This window comes from Bos grunniens, chromosome 3 (assembly GCF_055505025.1).
Source record: "Bos grunniens cultivar Pamir isolate PY7600 chromosome 3, Bosgru_T2T1.0, whole genome shotgun sequence".
Lineage (NCBI taxonomy): Eukaryota > Metazoa > Chordata > Mammalia > Artiodactyla > Bovidae > Bos > Bos grunniens.
This window is the reverse complement of record NC_141167.1, coordinates 44028561-44050634: the sequence shown is the minus strand read 5'-3', so window position 1 is coordinate 44050634 and position 22074 is coordinate 44028561. Positions and strand designations below refer to the sequence as shown.

Below are 22074 nucleotides of genomic sequence, written 5' to 3'. Positions count from 1 at the left end.
CTATGCCTATGTCTGAAATGCCTCCTCTTAGCCACTCACAAACTTCGTCTTCAAAATCCAGCTTAACTATAACTCCCCTGTGAAGTTTTCCCTCATCTCACCCAGTTCTCCAGATAATCTCTTTCCTCTGAATTTTGCACATTTATGAATTGCTATATTCATTACATGCTGTTCTTTTTTTTCTTTTTTTTAATAATTGTGTTAGTTTCAGGTGTACAATAAAATGATTCAGTTATACATATACATGCTGCTGCTGCTAACTTCAGTTGTGTTCAACTCTGTGCAATTCCATAGATGGCAACCCACCAGACTCCTCCATCCCTGGGATTCTCCACACAAGAATACTGGAGTGGGTTGCCATTTTCTTCTCCAATATACATATACATACATTTATTCTGCTTCAGAGTCTTTCCCCCATACTGATTATTACAGAATATTGAGTAGAGTTCCTTGGGCTATACAGAAGTTCCTTCTTAATTATCTGTTTTATATATAGCATTGTGTATATGTTAATCCCAAACTCCTAATTTTCCCCCTCCCACCTTTCCCCTTTTGTACCTATAAATTTGTTTTCTAAGTCCATGAGTCTGTTTCTGTTTTGTAAATAAATTCATTTGTATCCTTTTCTTAGATTCCACATATAAGAGATATCATCTGATTTTTTTCTTTCTCTGTCTTATTTCACTTAGTATGTAACCTCTAGGTCCATTCATGTTGCTGTAAAAGGCATATTTCATTCTTTTTATGGATGAGTAATATTCCATTGTGTGTGTCCCACACTATTACTGTGTTACTGTCACATTCTCCTTTTATGCCTGTGAGTGTTTGTCTTATATATCGAGGCACTTCTGTGTTTGGTGCATTTGTATTTAGAATACTTATATCTTCTTGGGTTGCTCCCTTGATCATTATGTAGTGTACTTCTTTGTCTCTTATAACCGTCTTCATTTTAATGTCTTTTTTTTGTCTGACATGAATATTGCTATTCTAGCTTTCTTTTGATTTCCATTGGGATAAAATACCTTTTTCCATCCCCTCACTTTCAATCTGAATGTATCCCTAGATCTGAAGTGGGTTTCTTGGAGACAGCATATACACAAGTCTTATTTTTGTATTCATTCAGCCAGTCTGTGTTTTTGGTTGGAGCATGTAATCTGTTTACATTTAAGGTAATTATCAATATATGTATTCTTGTTGTCATTTTGTTAATTGTTTTGGATTTGTTATCATAGGTATTTTTTTCCCTTCCTCTTTTGTTCTCTTCTCTTATGATTTGATGACTATTTTTAGTATTGCGTTTAGATTCCTTTTTCTTTTTTCTGTGTATATCTAGGGTAGAATTTGTTTTGCAGTTACAATGAAGTTTTGATATAGCAGTCTATATATAAACAAGACTGTTTTAAGTTGCTGGTCTCTTAATTTCAAGTGTATTTCCAATCACCTGCATTTGTACTCTCCTCTTCTCATGATTGCTGGTTTTGATATCACATTTGTGTGTTGATGGTTTCCTACCTTTACTATATGTTTGCCTTTGCCGGTGAGCTTTTCCATTTGTAATTTTCTTATTTCTAGTTGTGGCCTTTTCTTTTCCACCTAGAGAAGTTCCTTTAACATTTGTTCTAAAGCTTTGATGGTGCCGAATTCTCTTAGCTTTTGTTTGCCTGTAAAGCTTTTTATTCCTCTGTTGAATCTGGATGAGAGCCTTGCTAAGTAGAGTATTCTTGATTGTAGCTTTCCAGTTTTCCCCTTACATCACTTTAAATATATTGTGCCATTCCCTTATGGCCTGCAGAGCTTCTGCTGAAAACTCAACTGATAACATTATGGGGACTCCTTTATATGTTTTTTGTTTCTTTTCTCTTGTTGCTTTTAATATTTTCTCTTTGTGTTTAATATTTGTTAGTTTGATTAATGTGTGTCTTGGGATGGTTTTCCGGGGTTATTTATTCATTTTTTTTTTGCTGTGCTAGGTGTTTGTCGCAGCGTGAAAAACTTCTTTAGTGAGCGAAGGCCACTCTATAGTTATGGCGCATCGACTTCTAATCGTGGAGCACAGGCTCTAGGGTGTGTGAGCTCAGTAGCTGTGACACACGGGCTTAGCTGCTCCATGGTATATGGGATCTTCCCAGACCAGGGATCAAACTGGTGTCTCCTGCATTGCAAGGTGGATTCTTAACCACTGTACCACAAGGGAAGGCCTGTTCCTCCTTGGTTTTATCCTGTGTGGGACTCTTTGCACTTCCTGGACTTGGGTGACTTTTCTTTTTCCATGTTAGGGAAGTTTCCAACTATTATCTCTTCAGATATTTTCTCAGGCCCTTTCTCTGTCTCTTCTCTTTCTTGGACCCCTATAATGTGAATTTTGGTGTGTTTAATGTTCCTGAGGTCTCTTAAACTGTTCTCATTTCTTTTCATTCTTTTTCCTTATTTTGTTTCATGGCAGTGATTTCTGCTATTCTGTCTTCCAGCTCAATTATTCATTTTTCCGCCTCATTTATTCTGCTATTGACTCCTTCCAGTATATTTTTCATTCTAGTTATTGTATTGTTCAACTCTGTTTATTTGTTCTTTATATCCTCTGGCTCTTTGTTAAACATTTTTTGTGTCTTCTTGGTCTGTGCCTCTATTCTTTTTCTGAGATCCTGGATTATCTTTATTATCATTACTTTGAGCTTTTTTTCAGGTAGATTCCCTGTCTCTACTTCACTTAGTTGTTCTTCTGGGGTTTTATCTTGTTCCTTCATCTGGAACATATTCCCCTGCTGTCTCAGTTTGTCTAACTTGCTGTTGTGGTCTCCATTCTGCAGGCTGTAGGATTGTAGTTCCTCTTCTTCTGGTGTCTTCACTCTAGTGGGTGAGGCTCATCTAGAGGCTTGTGCAGGCTTCCTGGTTGGAGGAACTGGTGCCTGCCCTCTGATGTATGGAGCTAGGTCTTGTCCCTCTGGTGGACAGAGTTATGTCAAAGGGAGTGTTTAGAGGTGGCTGTGGCCTCAGGAGAATTAGGCAGCCTGCCTGCTGGTTGGTGGGGCTGTGTTGCTGTCCTGCTGGTTGGTTGTCCTAAGGCATCCCGGCACTGGAGCCTACAAACTGTTGTGTGGGGCCAGGTCTTAGTGTCAAAATGGCAGCCTCCTGGAGAGTTCATGCCAGTGAGTACTCTTCAATCCTCCACCACCAGTGTCCTTGTTCCCACAGTGAGCCATAGTCATTCCCTGCCTCCCCAGGAGACCTTTCAAGACCAGCAAATAGGTCTGGCCCAGGCTCCTGTGAAGTCACTGCTTTTTCCCTGGGAGCTGGTTTCATGAGATCTAGGTATGCCCTCCCATCGTGGAGTTTTGATTTCCCCTAGTCTTGTGGAGTTCCTGCAATCAGGCCCCACTGGACTTCAAAGCCAAATGTTATGGGGGTTCTTCCTCCTGATTACAGACCCCCATACTGTGGAGCTCAGAACTTTCATTTTTTGTGGGAGAAACTCTGTCATAAAATTATTTTCCAGTTTGCAGATTGGTCATTTGGTGGATGTAAGATTTGAATATATTGTGAATGTGCCCTCCGACCATCTTGTTGTGGCTTCATCTTTTTCTTTGAATGTACAATATCTTTTATGGTAGCTTCCAGCCTTTTTTGCTGATGATTATTCTGTAGTTAGTTGTGATTTCAATGTTTTCATGTGAGAAGGTGAGCTCAAGTCCTACCCTGCCATCTTGTCTCCAATGTCTCTTCACACGTATATACTTATAAACTTGTTTGTCTTCCCTTATAGTAGATGAGCCTCTTGAGAATAAAGTTCATGCTTGTTCACCTGAATACTTGTGGTGTTTAGTACCTAGTTTCATCTAACCAGGATAAGAAAAATTCCTCCAGGAGTTTCAAATAGAAGAACTGTATTGCCAGGAAGTGAATATGTAGGTGATAGAGGAAGCTGAGAAGCCAACTGAGGACAGTGAGCATCTTAGTTGGGGTTTCTAAGAAGCAGACTCTGAGACAAAATTCAAATGCAGCCAATTTATCTGAAAATGCAAGGACTATAGGTAGGTGAGAGGGAAGTGCTGCAGGAAGGAAAGGAAAGGCAGCTTGCCCACAAAGGCATCTATTTAGCCTAGATGCTCCACAAAATAGCACAAAATAGACCAAGGGATAAGGGAGCTGGAGTTTTTATAGTCAGTCATTGATTAAGGGCTATCCCCTAAGGGAATGTTAATTCTTAAGCACTTGTAGCCTGCTATACACACAAAGTGGGTTTCAACAGATTTGGTTAGTCCTCCAACAAAGGCAAAGGCAAGAGCTTGCCTTTGGAAATTGGGTTGGTGAACTAAATGGTAAGTGATTTCTTGAAGATGCAGATGGAGCACTGATAGCATCAGCTATAGCGAGGCAACTCAGAAGTTAACAAAATCAATAACTGCCACTATCCCTGACCTTGACATCCAGAGTCTGGGGCTGGGGTTACTGGGTCCCAGAAGCCAGGAATACATGTAGAAGCTGGGATGCTTATTGTACACTTGTTCTTGTTTGGCAGACACTAGAGTACAGAGAAGGCACTGGCACCCCACTCCAGTACTCTTGTCTGGAAAATCCCATGGACGGAGGAGCCTGGTAGGCTGAAGTCCATGGGGTCGCTAAGAGTCAGACGAGACTGAGCTACTTCACTTTCCCTTTTCACTTTCATGCATTGGAGAAGGAAATGGCAACCCACTCCAGTGTTCTTGCCTGGAGAATCCCAGGGACGGGGGAGCCTGGTGGGCTGCCGTCTATGGGGTCGCACAGAGTCGGACACAATTGAAGCGACTTAGCAGCAGCAGCAGCAGAATCATAGAGGGCATTTAGTCACTCCCAATGGCTGCAGATATTGACTGCAGCCATGAAATTAAAAGATGCTCACTCCTTGGAAGAAAGCTGTGACAAATCTAGACAACATATTAAAAAGCAGAGACATTACTTTGCCAAGAAAGGTCCGTCTAGTCAAAGCTATGTTTTTTCCAGTAGTCATGTATGGATATGAGAATTGGACCATAAAGAAAGCTGAGAACCAAAGAATTGATGCTTTTGAACTGTGGTGTTGGAGAGAAGACTCTTGAGAGTCCCTTGGACTGCAAGGAGATCCAACCAGTCCATCCTAAAGGAAATCAGCCCTGAATATTCATTGGAAGGACTGATGCTGAAGCTGAAACTCCAATATTTTGGCCACCTGATGCGAAGAACTGATTCATTGGAAAAGACCCTCATGCTGGGAAAGATTGAATGTGGGAGGAGAAAGGGGTGACAGAGGATGAGATGGTTGGATGGCATCACCAACTCGATGGGCATGAGTTTGAGCAAGCTCTGGGAGTTGGTGATAGACAAGTAAGCCTGGGGTGCTGCAGTCCATGAGGTTTCAAAGAGTTGGACATGACTGAGCAACTGAACTGACTAACTGAATGACATTTAGACACTCCCTGGTGGCTTAGATGGTAATGAATCTGCCTGCAATGCAGGAGACCAGGGTATGATCCCTAGGTCGGGAAGATCCCCTGGAGAAGGGAATGGCTATCCACCCTAGTATTCTTGCCTGGAGATTTCCATAGACAGAGGAGCCTGGTGGGCCACAGTCCATGGGGTCCTTAAGAGTCAGACAGGACTGAGCAACTAACACTTTAATGCAAGGACTCCACAGGAGGCAAACAGAGGCTTCTTCCTTCCTCCTGTGCTACAGTCTCCCACCAGTGGCCAGTCTTCCTCCCATTGGTCAAAACCAGCTGGAAGCCACTTGATATGAATTTGGAAAACCAGCCTGCTCTCCAGGATACAGAGCAGAGAAGAGCAAATCACAGTAACAGAAAATAGGCCCAGGACTGGCAGACTACTATGCCGTTATGACTTAGAGGGGCTATATCTCCCGCAAATTACCTGCATCAGAATTACCTGGGTAGTTTGTTTAAAGTGCAGATTCCTGGGCCCTGTCTTGGCCTAATGAATCTGAACCTCACTAAAAAAGTTGGGGTCCCAGGGGTCTATTTGTAACAAGTCTTTTAGGAGATTCCTATACATAACTAAATTTGGGAACTACTGTAGAAGTGAGTCAACACAATATTTTGGAGATTTTAAAACATTAATTGAATAGAACAGGTAACAATGAAAATTCTACTTCTTGCCAATTCAAAAAATTAGTTAACAAAACTGATCCTTTCCTGTTAATCTAAGTTTAATGGCTTGACAAGAAGTCTTTGATTTTCATTTTACAAAAAAGTACTCAAAGTCAAAGGATGTTAGAAAATATATCCATAAAATCCAAGGCAGCACCAGGGAGCAGGATTCAAACTGTATATATTTTTGTTGGCACACCTATCATACTATATTACTACTATTATCATTATTGTGTTATTGTTGTTTATCATGGCTTATCTAATAGAGGGTACTCTATTAGACTCTGAGTTCAAGGGTTGTGTCTTACTACTTTCTGTACAAGCAGCACAAAACATGGCTGGTTACATATCAGGGGTCTGAAAAATCCCTGTAAAGTTCGGAATCTAAAGCTTCCCCTTAGCCAGTAACATCTTTGAAACTGGCTCTTTCAGGTACATGTCAACTCAAGAATGTAGCTAAAGGATCTATTTTTTTCTTTTAATTTCCAAAATCCTTTTAGGATTTCCATAAAATTGGCCTTTATAACTTTTTCTCTTGGCTTTGAGCATTCATGTGGTAAATTTGTTCAATGATGCATTGCACATGATATATTGTGTTTATTTTGGAATAATTAAGCAATTGTTATCATAGAAATTGCATTACTCTGTTTTATTAAGAAAAAGCTCCCCTTTCCTAAGACAGTAATATAATCAGATTAAAAAATATTCCAAGGCAAGAATCAGACAAAATATGCATTCAAAAGCACAAATCCAAAATAAGAAAAAGATTAACTGTGTTCCAAAATGAGATGAACCAAAACAGTTTATCAGTTGTACTATTTCAAGGGAGTGGACAAGAGGATGAAAACTGCATTAAAAGAATTTTCATTACCATAAAAACTCATACAGGGACATTTATTTACATGGAAATAAAATAGAAACACAATGCTGCATGTAAAATAGGAAGCCTGTAAGCCCAAAACTAGATCCATTTAGGAGACAGTTCCCAGAAATTAGTATGAGGATGCACTGAAATCAGTCAGACACAGTTTGAAATCTACGACCCAGCATAAAATACCTACATGATCTTGATCTGTACCTTTATCTTTTCAAAAATAGAAACCATAGCACCTACTTTATAGGGCCAGTTAACCAGTGAGCGGTCTATTAAGTGCTGTTTCAGTATCTATAAAGTCTGAAACTAAGTACAAATACAAATTTCCCCTTTAGAATTGGTTTCTGGCCATCTCAGGTACCTAATGAAATGATCTGACAAGGAAAAGGGAACGTCAGAGGCACATGAGTGAAGGGATATGGGTCTGGTTCCCATCACAGAGAGACATCGACTAAAGCGTAGAAAGGAAGCAGGAAGGAAAGTTATTCCCAAATCAAGTTATTCCCTGGTCAAGGAAGCTAGGGGGCTCAAACTTGTGTATCAATCTATAGTGGGCAGTACAGATAGTGATGAGAAGCAGGGATTTTTCAGTCACCCTGAATCCTAATCCTTGTTCCATCCCCAACTAACTAGCTGTGTGAACTAAAAAAAGTTGTATATTTTCTCTGAGCTTCAGCTTAATCATTTGAAAAAAAAAAAAAACAGCATGATTCATTGGATAGCTGTCAGAATTGCGTGATCATCTATGTAATGTGTTTATCACAGTGCTTGGCACATAATAAATGTTCAAAAAATGCTAGCTAGTAGAAAGAGATGTAGTAGAGTCTGTTTCCAGCCTTTGATTCAGGAATAGAATGCCTGCTCCAACATGAATGAGAACTGAAATGGAAAAATTACAGTCACAGTTCTACGTAGACCAGGGTATCAAGGCAGGCACCCAGCAAAGCAAGGCAAAAGCCTAGATACAGAACAAGATACAGATGGGAGATCAGGTCATAATAACAGGGTGGAAATGCAGCAACTAAAACTGGGACAGATAATCAGCTTTGAACTAGCAGCAAGTGAGACAAAGTGGAGTTGGACCAAACCTACTCACAAAGATCAAGCTGTCAGCTGGTGATAGAGAAGATGTCTAGGAAAGGCAGACAGGCAACTCATAAACATATGGAACCTGAAGTCAGTAACTCCTTATCTATCTAGAGATCATTTATTCAGTAGTCTCTTTGGCTCCATAAGTAAGCAAACAAGGTTTTTGAGCATATCACAATAAATCATTGTGATATTATTTATCACAATAAATCCCATGGGAGAAATACTTATCTTTTACTCATAGGCAACTTTTCATCTCCTCATTCAGACCGTGTTTACTCTCTTTTAAACTTTTTTTTTTTTTTATTCTTCCAATTTTATTTTATTTTTAAACTTTACATAATTGTATTAGTTTTGCCAAATATCAAAATGAATCCACCACAGGTATACATATGTTCCCCATCCCGAACCCTCCTCACTCCTCCCTCCCCATACCATCCCTCTGGGCCGTCCCAGTGCACCAGCCCCAAGCATCCGGCATCATGCATCGAACCTGGACTGGCATTGAAGTAGGGTTGATTTACAATGTTGTGTTAGTTTCTTTACAGCAAAGTGATTTATAACAGACCCTGTTTGCTCTTATCTTATGTGCGATTTTAATGAACATTTGTATTTCATTTCTTAGCCCATGGCAGATTTTGGGAGAAAGGGAAAACTTCTTTGGTGGGAATCTTGTCCCCCAAAAAAGTACTATAAAATCACATAAATAGTCTTGATTTTAAATGTGTTTTATAGTTTATTTATAGTTTAAAAACTTTGTAAATTTGTCCCACAGCATATTTGGCTAAATATTATTTTGTTCCTTTGTTTAATTTTCTATTCTGTATTAGGATTAGTCCTATAAAGAAAAGCCATCTTGATTATTTCATACCAGGGCAAATTTCCCCAGATGTCTTGTAAACCAAGAAAGCATGGTGGCTAATTTTGAGTCCCTTCATCAAAACAAATAGTATCAGCCACTGGATCAAGCCAAAAAATCAGAAATCACTTTCTGTGCCTCATTCTAGAAATCTAATCCGTCAGCAAGTCTTATCAGTTATAAGTTCAAGATGTGTTCTGGATTTGTTCACACATCTCTCTTTACCTCCTCCTTCATCACCCTTGTCCAAGCCACCATAGTCTTGCCTGGACATAGTGATGGCTCCTGACTGTCTTCCACAATAACCCAGTCATCTAAGTGAGCTTTTAAAGACAAATGTTAATATACGCCAATTCTCTGACTTAAACCTCTAGTGGCTTTGTATCACAATAAGAGAAAAATCAAAGCTCAGTGTTCTGTGCCTGAAACCTAAGATATGATTAGTCTTTCCTCGCCGGCTCACCTGCCACCCTCCAGTTACACTCTCCTTCTCTCTGTTCCTTGAACACTCCAAGATTACATCCATCTGAGACCTCTCACACTTGCCCTTCTCTCTTCCTGGAATACTCACATCCCAGACATCTTTGCAGACATCAGCTCAAATGTCATCTCCTTCCAGAAGTCCTCTCTGATTACTCAGTCCAAAGTAGCCACCAATCATTCTATTACTTCCCCCTGTGTGAATATTTTGCCTTGCATTCAACACAGTGAGATATTTCTTGTTTATTTCATAGAGTACGCTCTGTCTCTCCACTCTGGGAGGTGCACTTTTCTCTCTTAGTCACCCTACATCCCCAGTACCTAGAACAGTGCCAGGTACCTAACAAATGCACTGTAAATATTCATGACATGAATATAAATGAATATATCTGTCCCCAAATATTTTTATAGAAAGGAAATCAACTATATATCTTAGAACATCATTACTGGATACATACAAGTGACTTGCAACCCCCTTACCACTAATCAGGTCCTGCTAATAGCTGAGAACCTTGACTATGGCTGATAACAAGAGCATGAAAATGTCCTTGTAGGGCAGTGTGATGAAGAATGTTTTTGGGAGTGATGAATCTAGAGAGCACATGCAGGACAGATCAGAGGGTAAAAAACAAAGGGGCCAGTTATATGCCTATTTGTCTAGGTGTGGAGTGCTGGAGCCTGAATCAGTGGCTGTGAAAGAAACAGATGCAAGGACTATGGTGATGGAAGAACTAACAGGGCTGGAGGCTGATTAGTTTGTGGAGAGAGTTATAAGGGTGGACCTCTGGGAGTTCAAAATCTTGGCAACAATCTTCTCCCACTTATATGAAGTCTGCTCTATGTAAATGACAAGCCGCTTGATTTAATAGAGAAATATAGACTCATAAATTGATGTAGCAGAATGTTCCCTTCTAATTTGATTTTCCTTACATGATAGTCATGAATATCATGCATTCCTTTAAAAGACTGGAAAGACTTATTTGATATCAATAACACATCAATCAAAAATGTTACAGTAATCATAGCTATGTTCTTACTATATGAATACAATCATTTTGAATGAACTCAATCAAAAACAACAGTTGAGTCTTTTTAGTCTTTTTAACATTTGGATGACTTGGCTAATTTTTCACTTTACCTGTACTTGGTATGGTCTATTAGTTTTCTATTGCAGCTGTAACAAATTATCACAAACCTAGAAGCTTAAACACAGTTCTGTAAGTCACAAGTCCCACACAGGTCTCTCTGGGCCAAAACCACTGTCTAGGCAGGCTTACTTTCCTTTCTGTGAGCTCTGTAAGACAGAGCTCCCCTTTCTATAGGGGAGAATACATTTCCTTGCTTTCCAGTTCCAAGAGGCTGCCCACATTCCACGACTTGTGGCCCCTTCCTCCATCTTCTAAGCCCGCAGTTCTGTGCCTCTCTAATCCTATTTCCACAATTGATTCTCTCTCTCTGATCACAATTGGAAAAGGTTCTCCACTTCTAAGGACACTTGTCGTTAGACTGGACCCACCCAGAGCATCCAGCATAATTCCCCATTTCGAAGTCCTTAACTTAATCACATATGCAAAGGCTCTTTTGCCATGTACAGTAATATTCACAGGTTCTGATGGTTAGAGTATGGAGATCTTTGGAGGCCCATTGTTCTGACTTCCATGCGAGTTATTATCTGTTAGAAGTAGTGTTTTAAAGTGGTGCCTATTTAAAGTGGTGCCTCTGTTTTGAAGCTGGATTCTCCTAGTGGCTACTCAGTCACAGGAGGAAGAGAAAAATCATAAACTTGACTGAAACAATTTTATTTTCAACTTTTTAGAAATGTATTTTATTTCATTTATGCATATCCCCAACTTGTTCTAAGAGAACTGTAAGGACTCTTATGGGTCCTTAAGAATATGATGAGGATGATGTGTCAGGTACTTTTGGAATGACGGCCTCCTCTATTTTTCTCTTCACAAAAGCCGTCCTACAAAGGTAGAACCTAGCAGTTCAGAGTACAGGCTCTGGAGCCAGACTGGAACAGGGGCTGGACCCATGCCCAGCACTGTCAAATTCCCTACTTCTGTGACTTAGCCTCATCCATAAAATTAGAGTTATTCTTTTAACCAGTATTTATTGAGCTCTTACTATATGCTATAGTAATTCTAGGCACTGGGGATTCAGCCAGAATACACATGTACATTGTCACTGGTTATTAAGAACTTCAGACACTCTCAGCCCCAACTCCATGTCTGCTTCAGTCTCTACCCCAGGACCCTCTGGACTTCCCACAATCTAGCAACTAAAAGGATGAAGCATGGCAGAGCGGGGTCCTTGCAGAAGCCTGCCCCAGTGCTCCTGCCTGCATCTGTCCCTGTGTGGGTGAAATCATTAATGGTGCTTTAATATGACCTCTGGATTCAACAGTGAAAAAGAAACAGACAAAAATGCCTTTATGATCCTGACAGAGGAGACAGACAATAAGTAAGGCACATAAGTGTGTGGAAGGATGGATGGATGGGTAGGTGGATGGATGGATGGACAGATGAATGGATAGATAGATTGAGAGAGGCAGATCTTGCAGGGTAATAAGTGCTATGGAGAGAAATGTAGCAGACAAGGAGGAGAGAGAATGTCAACTTGAAAATGTGACAAGAGAAGTCTCACTGAGAAGGAGATATTGGAGAAAGGACCCAAGGAAGGTCAGGGAACAGGGCGTGCGGGCACATGGGAAGGAAGAGAGAGCAGAATAACGACTTTCAGGGAAGAGCATATCTGGCCTGGCCTGGGTACCATGAGGAGCATAAGTGAGCCTGGAGTGAAGGGAGATGAGGAGCATAAGTGAGCCTGGAGTGAAGGGAGATGAGGAAACATAATGCTAGGGCCTGCCTCAGAGGAGAGTTGTGAGGATTCTATGAACTACATTTAATTACTTAATTGAATGACCCTAATCCTAACCCTTAAAGCAAAGGCTGGCATATGGTTTTAAATTTTATATATATATATATAAACCTATTATTTTTACCATTGTTTTAGAAGTATGTCTCACTGAATAAAGATAAAATGTTTTCCCCCCAGGGCTATAATTCCATTCCCCCAAACACCCTCTTAGGATGTTTCAGTACCTCGGGGGTTCCACTGGGACCTGCATGTCCTCACTCCTGCGTGAGCCCTTGCAGATGGAGCTGCATCTCCAGCATATCTCTGGAGACGTCCAGATTTGGGGTGACAGGGATCCTTTCACACCCAGGACCTACAACATTAGATCTTGAACGCTCTTCCTCCAAGGAATGATTTCATTATAATTTAGAAATTCAGAGATTGAGTAAGAATCCTTACTACCCTCCATATATTGCCTTGGAGATTCAACGTAAAGCTACATCTTCTGCCACTCTCCTTTGCAGTTCTTGTCTTTCCTTCTTTCCTAAATATCCTGCCCACCACTCTGTGCTTACCCAGGGGTTTTAGAGCTTTCCCTAGAGCTTTTACTAGGCTGTGCTCAGCACAGTCCCCTAGAATCCTCCCAGTCATCAGTACCTTTTCCATGATAAGAGTGGTGGCCCTTATTTCAGTCACTAAACAGCTCCATTTCAAGGGGAAAGTATTCAATCTGTGATGATATGGGGTGTCCAAAGCATTGTAACATCTCCACTGAATCCCACAACACTCACACAAACACACACACACACACTGCTAGTATGTCCTGTCCCACAAGTTCAGAGCATAAATACGGTTATATCACCTCTCTTTTGTACTTGAATACTCAAACACCCTCATACCCTATTAGCAAGAAGTGATATCTTGGGACATCCTCAACTCTCACTAGTCCAGTGATCTCCTAAGAGCTTACACAATGCAACAGCGTTCAGACCTGCCCCTCCACACCAAGTTGAAACAAGTGGATGGATGAGCCTAGAGCTGCCATGTCTTCTACCCAGTGTCACCATGGAGACTGCTTCTGCCCATTCCTTCCCATGCTTGTCCCCTTATTTTTACTCTGAAATTACAGGTCTTTCCAATGACACCCTTGTTCTCAGGAATTCTTCCCTATAGTCTTTCCACTGTGCTAGGATAGCTGACCCAGAAGAGCTATTTTTAGGAGCGATTCACTGTGTAAGACCTAGCCCTGTGTCACAAACTTTAAGATCTTGGTCCCAGATCCTTAGCCTAGATGTCTCTTATCCATAATGTTGACTTTATTTTAGGAATCTCATAACCCTTCACTGTCCTGGGCTTAATAGGAGCCCTCCACCCACCCTTCTTCAGCATCTCTACCCAACCAGACCTCAGGGAACAGAATTTGGAAGCTGGGCCTCATGTCTTCCAAAATGTCTTGGCCTCTTATACAAGTCAATTGTCATCTCCTCCTTTGCCTCCAAATCAATTTCCCCAAGTAGCAGCCTTGCTGGATTGACAAAATTCAGATATACCCCAACCCCCACCCCCAGAACAATGACTGCTTCTTAGCTCTATATTAAACCCTTATAGGGGCCACTCAAGAAACAGCATGACAGATGAGCCACTCTTGATAATATGTATATCCAGACATTTCAGATGAAAAAGCAAAGGCTGAGGATAAAATCCGATAATGCAGTGTGAGCTATTTGTATCTGATACGTTATTTGGTCTGTCTAAACATTCCCTGATAGCTTAGTTTATAAAGAATCCGCCTGCAATGCAGGATACCCCGGTTCAATTCCTGGGTTGGAAAGATCTGTTGGAGAAGGGATAGGCTACCCATTCCAGTATCCTTGGACTTCCCTTGTGGCTCAGCTGGGTAAAGAATCCACCTGCAATGCAGGAGACCTGAGTTTGATCCCTGGGTTGGGAAGATCCCCTGGAGAAAGTGAAAGACTACCACCCTAGTATTCTGGCCTGGAGAATTCCATGGACTATATAGTCCTTGGGGTCACAGAGAGTCAGACGCTACTGAGCAACTTTCACTTTTCACTTTTAAACAACATAACACATTTCATTAATCTCCTCTTTTGTCTAATTTGGGTGAGCCCTGGAAGACCCGAGTAATTAAGATGTGCAGACAGTAATATAGATAGTGTAACTCCTCTTTAAATATGTTGGCTACTGACAGCTTTCAGAAAGATATTTTGATATAGAAACTCTAATCTCTCCTTGGTTAAAAATATTTGTGAAAAGCAAATTGCTAGCAGATGGAAGCCCTCAAGACCTCCTGCAGCAAGAGGAAAAGTGTTGCTACTGTGGGTAAATGATGAACAAGGTCCAAAGACATCAACCTGTTTCCTCTCTGCGCTGAAAGGAAGCGATAGCAGCATGCGTCATTACTCTTGATTGTGCATCACAGCACAGAAACGTAAGGCTTTAAGATGCGCAATTTGAATACATTCCACTCACCAGAATTGTTAAACAGTTTAGAGAACAACACTTTGGGAGATTCTGATCCCTGGCCAACAATATCCGTGACCATCTTAATCTCCAGATTCGTCTCCACACGTCTTTTAGTCTGAAGCTTATTGAAAAACCTCAATTTCCTCTCAGAGGGAAAACTGATTAGGAATCAGCTGTGTCGGACTCTGAATCATGTCCGCCTGAGCCAGGGAGAGCAAACAGATTTTCATCTAAAGGGCCAACTCTGATCAATAACGGATTCCGCATCTACATCCAGCCGACAGCCAAGAGTAATGTCTGCGTAGGCACTGGAGGGACGTGCGTAGGCTGTGGTCTGACTCATTCACCTCCCTGCTCCCAGGGCTTCGAGCAGTACACAGCTCACAAAAGGCGCTCAATCACAGTGTGTGAATGAATAAATGGATGAACTAATTAATCTATCACCTCTGGCTCCTATCTTTGAAAAAGTGCAGTGTTGTAGAAATCACACTCAATGAGGAGATGTTAGTTTCAAGGCTACCAACTACCTGGTTAAGTCTCTTTACCACCACCTCTCAATATCCTTCTCTATAAGATGAACACAGCAGAATCTACCCTGATTAATAAGCAGTTGAAATGATGCACTTTACTGAAAACAGCCCAGCACCAAACATTTTTCTGTAGCTGAATTCATCGATTCACCATGTTGCTGTCTGCGTCTCAGAATGAACTGGCCTCTTTTAGCTTGTCTGACCTCAGGACCTCCTGGAGACAGAATTATTTCTCAGGTGCAACCCTCTCTGGGAAACTAGCTTCAGAAAGATGGAGAAGGACTAAGGAACAGAATAGGGAATGCTCCTGAATAGACACATCTATTCATTGCCGTGAATAGACACATCGGTGATGAAATTGTTAACTTCTGCACAAAATTACATGGTGAACTTTACAATAACATAATAAAAGGAGAACATGAAAAATCTAAGTGCTACACAGTGACATTTAGATACAAGAGAAGAGGTTTCCAGAGGTGTCTCCTTGACAACCAAAGGCAGAGTGGAGGGAGTGTAACCTTCTGTAGCCTGTTTCTGTCAAAACAAACTATCACATCACTGCATCTGTTCTAGGTAGGGGGGCCTCTCTGGGTTCCACACAAAAAAAATCATATTTATCCATTAGAGTAGATTTCATACTCTTCAAATGATTCAAAAATGAACATCACAGGGACATTAGAGAATCACAGTTAAAGTTTTTAGGGTGGCATTCCAACTCCTCTGTGATCAATTATACACCATCTATCTCCCATTCTCTTTCCTCTGCTCAGATCTTTCTAAAGGCTTTACATCCACGTGAAATAAAACCCCCAAACCCTTATGACACTGGCAAAGCCTATAGAATCTGGGTGGTGTCACCTCCCCACAGGCATCTGCTGTCACATTGCCCCTCACCTACTCTTCTGTAGACCTGCTGTGTGTTAGACAGTGATCCCCACCCCCACACCAACATGTTTGTCTCTGCTGTGCCCTCATCCTGGCGCACCTTCCACCTTCCTCCTCTCAGGTCCCTGTTGATGCTTCACCTTATCAAAGAGGGCTTCCCTGGCCATTCTCTTTGAATTACCAACTCCCACTGCAGCATCCTCAGTTCTCTAACCCTTCTAAGGGTTCTCTAGCCGTTCATTGCTCTTCTACCATCTGACATTTTGTCATATATGCGTGTGTATATACATGTGTGTGTGTATATATATATATATATCTTTGCCCTCATGCACTGTTGCCCCTCCACCTAGGATCTTCTCCCCTGTTCATCTGTTCCTGGTGCCCAGGGGGATACCGTCAACCAGACACGAGTGGAACTAACTGGGAGGAAAGGACAGAAAGCGGGAAGGAGAAGCTTGCCAGAAAAAGGTTGCAGCAGAAAAAAAAAATGTGATAGGAAACAGAGAGAGGTGGAGAAATCACTAACTCTAGAAAAGAAGAAGAGAGTGAGAGGGAAACACTGAGCAATGATCTTCACCAACTTCAGCCTCTTATCTCAGATATGCATTTAAAGTGTCTGCTTCGATGCCAACATCCAGAGTATAGCCTCTCATCTCTCTTCTCCTCTCACCTTTCCATCAACCAAGATCTTTCTTTTTTAATTTATTTTTGACCGAAGTATCGTTGGTCTACAATATTGTGTTAGTTTCTGGTGTATAACAAGGTGATTTAGTCATATGTATATTCCATTGTAGTTTATCACAGGATATTGAATATAGTCCCCTGTGCTATATGGTAGGACCTTGCTGTTTATCCACTCTATATGTAATATCATCCCAAACTCCCAAATTCTGCTAATCCCAAACTCCCCAAATCTTCCTTACCCTTTAGGATCAATTTAAATGCTCACCCAGAGGCTCCTCTGTCCAACCCCTCAGAGTTTATATAGCCCTGAAGCCTTGGTTAGGTCTTCTCTACAGATTTAGAGAGACTTTTCTTTTTCCACTTTTTTTTTTCTCCAACTAGATAGTAAACTTCTTGGGAAGCAGAGGTGTATATTCTTTTGAGATATGTTTGAATCCTGATTCCAATGCTTAGTAATGTATTTCATTGAATGAAAATTGATGTAAAACACAGCATTATTTTATATACCAGTAAAAACAGAAAAATACTACCCATTAATTATAAGATACCATGAAGTATAAAATGCATCCTGATTGCAGAAATCTGAGAATGTGAAAAGGATACATCAAAGAAATGATGAAATAATGGAAGCTATGAGGATTTAGACTAGAGGCTAAACTTCTTTGAAATTCAGACTTTCCTTTTATGAAAACCAGGCTTTTTTCATTTATTCAACAAATATTTATCCATGCTTAAACGTTACAATTTTTTATTAAAAGGAACAGGAACTGGCTCTGGTTAAACAAGTCGAGATTTACTTAAGGAAAGGTATTGGGAGCTCAGAAAACTAAAGAGCGGCTGGAGAAGCAAGACCCAGAGGAACATGAGGCCTAGGAAACAGGAACCATGGCAACAGTCTCCCACCAGGAGGGGTCTGGTTAGGATAGAAATTCTGGTACTTAACACTTTCTCTTGCATTGGATAAATTCAGGAGCCTCTGATGGATGGAGCCTGCCCCCTTGTGTAGGGGTCCTGGCCAGCATCTGCCCCTTTTGGCTTCCAAAGACAAGCACCTGAATTTTCCATCCTATCAAAGCTACATACAACAGGAGACAGAGAATTCCCCAAAGTGATTTGGGACACTGTTGGGAAGGCAAGGAAGGAGGAATGGATGTTTTGTAGCAAAACAAAAAGCAAAAGGAAGACAAATCTCACAGTGAGTTCTTAACATATTTTTCCCAGATGGCTCAGTTGGCGAAGAATCCACCTGCAGTGCAGGAGACACAAGGGGATATGGGTTCTATCTCTAGGTCAGGAAGATTCCCCCAGAGGAGGGAATGGCAGCCCACTCCAGTATTCCTCCCTGGAGAATCCCATGGACAGAGGAGCCTAGCAGGCAACAGTCTATAGTGTCACAAAGAGTCAGACATGACTGAAGTGACTGAACACACACGCACTACCCAGTGAAAGACAGGCATTACCATATTTTTTTTTCAGTGAAGAAAAGAGATTGCTATGAGAGGATAACTGGGGAGACCTAAATCCAATGACCCTTTCCTCCATCCTCATTTCACGTGGACTGTCAACAGCTTTTGATGCAACTGACTACTCCCTCTCTGAAATGTTTTCTCCATTTGGCTTTGAGAGATCCTGTCCTCACGGTTTTCCTGCTTCCTCACTAGCCATTCCTTCTCCTATGCTAGATCCTTCATCTCCCCAACCCTCGAATGCTGGCGGGTCCCAGGATTCAGACCTCAGACCTCTACTCTGTCCACACTCACTCCCATGGGAATCTATCTAATCTCAAGTTTTTCAATAATATCTGTACACCAAAGACTGATACATTTATTTCTCCAATCAGAACCTCTACGTGGACCCCAGACTTACATATCCAACTGATGTTTCAATATCTCCATTAAGATGTCTAATCACAGGTTCAAACTGATCATGTCTAAATATAATTCCTTATCTTCTCTCTGCCAAGCCTGCCCCATGGTCGTCTTCATTTCAGGCAGTAGAAACTCTATCCTCCCACAAACCTTGTGTTGCCTTGGGCTCCTGTCTATCTCTTACACCCCACAGCTAATCCATTGGCAAAGCCAATAAATCTGACTACTTCTGGCAACCCCATCACCAGCACCCTGGTCCAAGCTAAAGTCATCTCTCCTGAACTATTGGAATAAACCTCCTAATTGGCCAGCCAGTTTGTTTCTCCTCCTACCTTCCTACATTCTGACTGTAGCACAATGCGTTGTAATCCTTTAAAAACCTAGATCAGATTATGGACCCTTCCTCAAAGTCTTGGGATGGCCCATAAGCCCTTACACAATCTTCCTTCGACCCTCTCCAAACCTTATCCCCTGGCTCTCTCTCATTTATCCACTCTGCTCTAGCAGGATTTCTTCCTCCACGTTTTGCAATTGCTCTTGCTTCCTCCCAGAATGCTCTTTCCTGTAGGCTTTCATATGGCTTCCTCCCTCTCCCTTTTAGGTCTTTAACAAAACACCATGTCACTACCAAAGTTAAAACTGTAACACACCACCCCCAAACACACCCACGCACAACCTCCTGCCAAATTCCCCATCTGATTTCCTTCATGCCACTCACTACTATCTGGCATATTATATATTTTATCTACATGTGTGTTAACACGTTAGAATGTGTTAACATTAGAGTGTAAACTGTGTGAGGTTGGGAGCTTCCGGTCACTGCTTACAACATTGCCTGGCACACAGCATGCTTTCAGTAAATATTCTTTGAATGAATCAAGTTGCCTAATCTTTTGAATATCAATTAAATAAATGTGAGAAATAACCCACACCTACAATATAAGATTAACCTAAGAGGCCAATGAAATACTGTGCCTTGTAAACCAAGCTAGGCTGTATAAATGTAAGGAAGTTTGAGAACCTGTGTTCCACGTGGCCATATTTGACTAATTAGCGCTAAAAGTGCTAATTTAGCACTTTTATGTGGACTGAAAACATAAAAATTTGTTTTGCTACTTGCAGTACAAGTTGTTTAGTCACTAAGTCATATCCAGCCCTTCTGCGACCCCAGAGACTATAGCCCACCAGCTTCCTCTGTTCATGGGATTTCCCAGACAAGATAATGGAGTGGGTTGCCATTTCCTTCTCCAGGGGATCTTCCTGACCCAGGAATCGAAACTGCATCTCTTGCTTGGCAGACAGATTCTTTAGAGACCAAGAAATATCTTTTCCTTTCCTCCACAAAGTTATATGTCCTATCCTCTTTTCACTACACTCTCATTACCTGCTCCTCAAAACCCTATATGAAATAAAAAGAAGCTAACAAACACCTACAAAGCAATGTTACGGGACAATAACAATAATAATTGGTAGCTTTTCTGAAAACATTTTTAAAGCATACAAATATTTTAGGCTTTTATAAGAGAAAATGAAGCATCTGGTAGGCTGAACTAGTAGATTAAGAGGAAGATAAATACAGTGGGAGGGCAGCGCTGGCTGACCCCTGCCAAAAAAATATCCCCTATAGCTGGACCACAGGCACTAGCATTGAGCTGCTTCCTCCCAAGACAAAGCGGAGCTGCATTCATATTGCATCAGCCTCCAAACAAAACGAGTTCTTGGACCTATCCCACCTGGCAGGCTGGGAATATATAATTATAAGTCCGCTGATAGCAATTGTACATGTTTCAGTAGATTAGGAAAAGCAACTAAACAGGGAGTAGCTGAATTCAACGCGGTGTGCTAGGAGGGGCTGATTTTCTGGCATTTGTGTTCCATTCAGGCGCTTCCTCCCTCTCCATCTTCATGGCTTGCCTGTCCTATCAGACAAGTCAATTACAGAAGGACTCTATCTTCCTGTAAATGCAGTGGGGAGCAAGGATTATCACAGAGGAGCACCTGCCATGCTGTTGTTTAGTCACTAAGTCATGTCCAACTCTTGGCGACCCTATGGACTGCAGTCCGCCAGGCTCCTTTGTCCATATGATTTCCCAGGCAAGAATACTGGAGTGGGTGGCCACTTCCTTATCCAGGGGGTCTTCCCCACCCAGGGATCAAACCCACATCTCCTGCATTGGCAGGCAGACTCTTTAACCCTGAGCTACCCGAGAGGACTTGGAACGGAGTCCACCATCTTGCTGGGATTCACCTGCTTCCCTTGTGAGGTTCATGCCTGGAAGGCCGTCCAAGGCTGGCCAAGGGTCGAGCCTGGGGGTGGGGAATTAAGGGTCACTGTGGGGATAATATGGTAATTAGACCTACCAATTATGAAGTGCGTACTTTGTATTTTGTACCAGGACTATGCTAGGGACCTTGTAGGCATGCATCATCTAATCTCATACTCACCGTAACCTAGTGAGGTTGGTACTAATGTGTTCACCACTCTTCGGTGAGAAAGAGGCTGGGAGAGGTGATGTGAGGTTTCCAACGTCACTCATGTGCTAGCACTCAGGATTAAGGGACTTTTCATGATGTGAAGCACCTGGTCCCACTTAGCGCAGGTGTACTCATAAAACTGCCACTGCCTATGCACATTACTAGAGGAAGTAGCAGCAGATGGGGCTCTACTTTCAACAATTTGGACTAGACTCTGACTCTGTGCCCCTCAAGAATCTACCTTGATGTAGTGGCGGTGAAGGTATGGTTTCTAAATCTAGACTTTTATAAAGAAATATTGCCATCTGGTGGACACCTGCCCACACTTTTTTAAAAATCTCCATGAAAAAATTTCAAAAGCAAGGGGAAAGGTGATGATGTATTTTGAACTTGAGTTGTTCTCTTTAGCCTCAATTCTTTCAGATTCAGTTGTAGGTTTCCTGCTTGTGTTATGCTATTAGATAGACTTTTTTTTTGTAAATACACGCAAGTTTTCAGAATTCACATGTGTCTAAAAGGAACATGACCACTGTCCACTGACTCCCAACCCCCATGCAAATCAAGACCTCCTCTTGTTTTCACCATCTTTCTCCATCAGCCTGGGAGTTATTTTTGATACCTTCTTCCTCCTCACCTGATCTCTCCGCCCCACATCACACAGTCCCTCACCATGTCTCATCTCCCTCACCTATCTCCAAGCTACATGTCAAACTATCTACTTCTCTCTCCACTTCCTTGGCTACAATACCGATTCATACCACTATCTCTCACTTGAACTGTATATAGTAACTTCTAACTGCTTTTCCTTCTTCTTATCTGGGTCCTGCCTATATTGCTAAATTCCTCTCACGTCACTCTTTGGTTGTTG

At 41.6% G+C, this 22074-nt stretch overlaps 2 long non-coding RNA genes across 2 annotated transcripts in view; one reads left to right on the top strand and one right to left on the bottom strand.

Annotated features, from left to right (window-relative positions):
- LOC147375573 (uncharacterized) overlaps positions 1-22074 on the top strand; it is a 224562-nt gene that overhangs the window by 191375 nt on the left and 11113 nt on the right. The window lies entirely within an intron of this gene.
- On the bottom strand, positions 1922-21328 carry LOC147375574 (uncharacterized). The gene is made up of 3 exons (XR_015160223.1): positions 21177-21328; positions 20980-21038; positions 1922-4007 (listed from the first exon to the last, which is right to left on the bottom strand). It is a non-coding gene; the product is annotated as an uncharacterized LOC147375574 (long non-coding RNA).